At 49.7% G+C, this 5,188-nt stretch overlaps 2 protein-coding genes across 4 annotated transcripts in view; one reads left to right on the top strand and one right to left on the bottom strand.

Moving 5' to 3' along the window:
* The window catches only part of Pld3 (phospholipase D family, member 3), a 25,285-nt gene extending 22,917 nt beyond the window's left edge, over positions 1-2,368 (bottom strand). The window contains exon 1 of one of the 3 annotated variants that reach the window (XM_013032716.1): positions 2,301-2,368. The gene's annotated coding sequence lies outside the window, so the exon portion shown is untranslated. The remainder of the gene's footprint in view (positions 1-2,300) is intronic. The other 2 variants (XM_013032718.1, XM_013032717.1) reach the window with 2 other exon arrangements.
* LOC105998102 (chromosome unknown open reading frame, human C19orf47) overlaps positions 1-5,188 on the top strand; it is a 19,880-nt gene that overhangs the window by 180 nt on the left and 14,512 nt on the right. The gene's annotated exons all lie outside the window — the stretch shown is intronic.

The following is a 5,188-nucleotide window of genomic DNA, read 5'->3' as shown; positions in this document are numbered from 1 at the left end:
CCAATTAGCCACCAAAAAGCCGGAAGCAGAGCTGTGGCTCAAGTGGTAGAGCACTAGCCTTGAGCTGAAGAGCTGAGGGACAACCCCCAGGCCCACGACTGGCCCCCCCCCCAAAAAAAAAAAAAAGAAAGTAAGAGTCTCATGGGGACTTTTTGGCCTGGGTTAGCTTTGAACTGTGATCCTCAGATCTCAGCCTCCTGAGTAGCTAGGATTATAGGCTTGAGCCACCAGTGCCAGGCAGAACATCTAAACTTCTAACCATGTCCGATAGGGACTGACTTGGACAGAGACTGACTTGGACAGGCTGCATGGACCCTCACTTGCCATGGCAGCTTCAGTTCCGCCTTCCCACTTCATTCCTGTCTCCATTCTGCCTCCCTCTGAAGTCCAGCCCTGGCGATCCCAGGGTGTCCCATGGGCCCTGACCCTCACACGCCCCTCACCCCTGTTGTCGCTCTATTTCCTACATCTGTTCCACCTCCGGGTCTCTATTTCAAAGACACCTGCCTGCAGGTCTCAGCCTGGGTGGCCACCCTATTCCCAGCTTTTACTTAACTTTCTGATCTCCCTTTCACCTAAATTTGACTGGCTCCTCCCCTGCTCAAAGTTCCCGGGTTTTCCTAGAACAAAAATCCCAGTTCAGTTGGGCATCAGTGGCTCATGCCTGTAATTCTAGCTACTTAGGAGGCTGAGATCTGAGGATCAAGGTTCAAAGCTAACCCTGGCAGGAAAGTCAGTGAGACTCTTATCTCCAATAAACCACTGGAAAACCAGAAGTGGCGCTGTGGCTCAAGTGGTAGTGCACTCACCTTGAGCTGAAGAGCCGAGGGACAGTGCCCAGGCCCAGAGTTCAAGCCCCACAACCGACTGAAAAAAAAAAAAATCCCAGTTCCTCCTCAAGGCCCTGAAAGGCTTCCCTCAGTAACCTCTTTCACCTTTTTGTTTTTTTTAAACACCCCAAGCCTTATTGAATATCTTTCAGTTCCTTGAACTGAAACCACATATTCATCACTAAATCACTGTGGCTTCTCCTGCGCAGCACAGCTTCCTTTGAACCCTTCCACACTTTGGTATCCCGCTCAGCATACATACCACCTCCTCCAGGAAGCCTTCCCTGATCTCCCAGGGAGGCCACTACAGGCATCTCTCTGGAGTCCCACAGCCCTCTGTGCCTTCCCATCCCTTCTCCAAGTCCAGAGCTATCTCTGGGCTGTCGCTGAAATGAAGGAAGGTTGGTGATGGCCCCTGGGTACCCTCGAATATGGAGACCAGGAGGGGGAGTAGAAGGAAGACTCTGAAAGTAGAGTGAAGATTGTGGGGGTGGAGTGATTGCTGTGGAAGAGGGGATGACACCACAGGAATGGAATGACAAGTGCAAGTGGGGTGGGGGTGGGGAGCAATGGCAGTCAGCTGACAAAGGGAGTAGAGGAGATTGGATGGGGGAGGGGGATGTGCACGGCTAATTACCATAATAGTCTAAATGACACCAGGACACAGATGTGTCCGGAATTGCCACACGCCTCCCCTGACATGGATGTCCTCCTGTGCAATTTACACACGAGGAATCTGGGGTTGGGATTGAATTAGATGTTCAACGTTTAGGGAAGCGCTGAGATTCTAGGTGCACCTCAGGTAACAGCTCCAGAATGGAGTTATGATGGGAGAAGGCGAAGCCCAACACAGGGATTATAAACGATGGACACACGGAAGGAAGGAAAATGACTATAAGGCTGGGTATCTTCTGACGGAGCAAACGGTGCAGGAAACACTGACATGACTGTCGCAGGACGGGGAGGGGCAGGGAAAAAAGGAAGGACATAAGAGGGCAATGAACATAGCCAGGGATGAGATGCTCAGGGTCACCTGTAGCCTCAGCACCTTGGAGGCTGAGGCTGGAGGATCGGGAGTTTGAGGCTTAGCAGGGACTTCAGAGCGAGACCTGGTCTCAAACAAACAAATCGGGGGAGAGATGGGAACAGGAAAAGGGACGGTGGGGGAAGAGAAAGATTTAGAAGTGAGGGTTTCACGAAGCAGAAATGGCAGCGAAAGAGGGGAGAGGCTGGAGGCGATGACGATTCAAAGAGGGGGCGATTGCACACCTAAAGGCAATGAGGGCTTAAGAGGAACGCAGGCGAATTTAAAAGGCCGATGACGACAGAAGGAAGGTGATGCTCACAGGAGAGTACTGACGATGGGCGACGGAAGGGATGGAGGACAACATAAGAAGGGGGATGTATTGCAAACGAGGGGGTAACTCAAGGGTGGCCACGGCGGTGTCGTACCCCTAGATCGCACAGTACCTGCACTCCGCGTCGGCCACTCAGGACCCAGCCAGCACGCAAGCAACCTTCGAGGCCGGAGCCCCGCCTCTCCAGCCACCTGTGCGCCTGCGCATTCCAACTCCGGCTGCGAAGGGGCGGGGCCCATGTCCGCGCCCTTCTCATTGGCCGCTTCTCCTCGACTAGCGCGCGGGGGACGTCGAAGCAGTCACGTGAGGCCCTCTCGCTGGTTGTGGCGGACCGGAAGGCTAGAGCGTCCGTGGTAGTTCAGAGTGACTTCGGTGCCGGGCGGAACTTCCGGGGCGGGAGGAGGGAAAAGGGTTATCTGACAGTTGGTACGGTCTGGAGGGCGGGCGCGTGTCGGTGCTACCGGGCCGGGTGAGCTAGATAAGGCGTGAACCGGGAGAGGAGGGACTGGGCTGGGTGGGATGCGGGATGGAGGGCGTCCGGGGCTCCATAATCACAATCCAGGCTCGGAGCGCTTTCTTTCTTTCTTTGCGCCTTAGTTTCCTTCTCTGGAAAATGGGGCGGGGGGGGTGGTGGTCAAAATCCGACGGTAGCCCTCGCTTTGTGGTGACCACTTCGTCACTAGGCGTTTACCATTGGCCTTGAGGCGCGGGAAGGCTCCTTGGGTTTTCAGGCCGGTGGATTTGAGTTCAAGTTATAGCCCCGCTGTGTGGCAGCGGGCCCGTGCCTTTCCCTCTCTGAGCCTGTTTCCCCGCCTTTGCTGGGAGGGCTGGTGGTCCCAGTAGCACAGATTCATTCGGTGGATTCTGAGATTTCTTCTTAAGCATAGTAAGAGATAGATCCGGGACTATAATAATAATAATTTTTTTTCCAGGGTCTGGTAGCTCACGCCTAGCTACCCAGGATGCTGATATCTGAGGGTCGCGATTTGAGGCCACCTCTGGCAGAAAAGTCTATAAGACTCTGATTTCCAATTAGCCACCAAAAAGCCGGAAGCAGAGCTGTGGGTCAAGTGGTAGAGCATTGGCCTTGATTAAAAAAAAAAAAACAAGAAAAAAGAAAGCTCAGGGACATTGCTCAGGCCCTCAGTTCAAGTCTCCAAACCAGCATACCACTGCAGGCAGGCGGGCATGCGGGCGTGCACACACACACACACACAGCACACACAGAGTTCTGAAAGTCAAGGGTGTACCTAAAAATCCCCCAAAAAAGTAGCAGGGAAGAAGCTCAGAGATGGCCATAGGAGACATAAAACTGGTCCTGGGGCAAAGTGACTTCCTGCTTGGCCACATTTGTGGGGTCCTGTAAGTATAGTTGTTTTTTTTTTTTTTTCCTTGAAGATGACTGGTGCATATTCATCAATTGGACAAGGAAAAAGTGCTTTGCCATCCTAATGGAAAACTTAACTTTGCTTTCCATAAGAAGAAGGAAAACTTAACCTGAGATATAATGGAAATAAAATAGTCCATTCAATTATAGGCAGTCAATGAAAGGTAATTGAGAAACAGATGATTAATACTGTTTGGTGATATGTTGTCAGATCCCATGGACCCCATGAAGTGGGGGGGGGCGGTGTATGTGCATGAATGCATACGTGTGCTGGTGTTATGGCTTGAACTCATGGCCTGAGTGCTGTCCCTGAGCTTTTCCACTCCAGGCTATTGCTCTACCACTTGAGCCACACCTCGTCTTCTGGCCTTTTGCTGGTTAATTGAGCTAAGCATCTCGTGGACTTTTTCTGCCCAAGCTGGCTTTGAGCTGTGATGCTCAAATCTCAGCCTCCTGAGTAGTTTAGGATTACAATGAGCTACCAGTGGTCAGCTCAAGATTTATTAATTAAGTACATACTTACCACTTGCTGAATATTGCTCTAAGGGCTTTAAGGTTATTCCCCTACCATTTTGGGGGGACAGGGTCTTTTCATATGGAATCCAGGCTGGCCTTGAACTTGAGATCTTGCTGTTTATTTCATCCTAGTGCTGGATTACAGTCATGTGTCACCATACCTGGCACTCATATTTTAAAGAATAATCTTTTTTTTAAATTTAATTTAATTTTATTTGTGAACATACTGTACAGAGGGGTTACATTTACATGGGCAGGATAATGCGTACATTTAATTTTACTATATAGTTGAAGGAGATGAGTTCCAAGAAATTTAAGCCACTTGCTCAGAGCAAGGGTTAGGAAGTGTTAAACCAGTCAGAATTTGGATTAGTGCTAGTAGTTGGTAAATTACCATTAATTTGGAAAATGGTAATTAAATGAGTAGGGAGCTGACCTTTTATTTTATTTTTTTTACCAGGCCTAGGGCTTGAGCAAAGGGCTTAGGCACTGGCTTTGAGCTGCTTTTGCTCAAGGCTAGCACTCTATCACTAGAGTCACAGGGTACTTCCAGCTTTTTCTGTTTATGTGATACTGAGGAATTGAACCCAGGGCTTCGTGCATGCAAGGCAAGCACTCTATCACTAAGCCACATTCTCAGCCTGGAGATGGGCTTTTAAGATGGTAGAGGAAATTGTGCATGGTAACACATACCTGTAATTCTAGCACTTGGGTAGCAGAGTCAGTGTCATGAGTTCCAAACCATCCTGGCTTCCATAGTGAGACCTGTATCAAAAAATAAAATGATAGGGAGAGGAAATTGAGTCCAGTGGGGTGGGGGAAAACAGGAAGGATTTTGGCAATGATTACTTGAGGCCTTCCAAAGGCAAACCACAGTCCCTAGCTCTCCATCAGTCAGGTGCTAGTGGCTCACACCTGTAATCCTAGCTACTCAGAAGGCTGCAATCTGAGAATCACAATTGGAAGTCAAGCCTAGGCAGAAAAGATTCTTTTTTTAAAAAAATTATTTATTTATTTATTTATTTATTTTTAGGTCCGGTTGTGGGGCCTGAACTCTGGGCCTGGGCGCTGTCCCTCAGCTCTTCAGCTCAAGGCTA

This window comes from Dipodomys ordii, unplaced genomic scaffold, assembly GCF_000151885.1.
Source record: "Dipodomys ordii isolate 6190 unplaced genomic scaffold, Dord_2.0 Scaffold156, whole genome shotgun sequence".
NCBI classification, from domain to species: Eukaryota; Metazoa; Chordata; class Mammalia; order Rodentia; family Heteromyidae; genus Dipodomys; species Dipodomys ordii.
The sequence above is the reverse complement of the archived record's forward strand: the minus strand, read 5'-3'. Positions and strand labels throughout refer to the sequence as shown.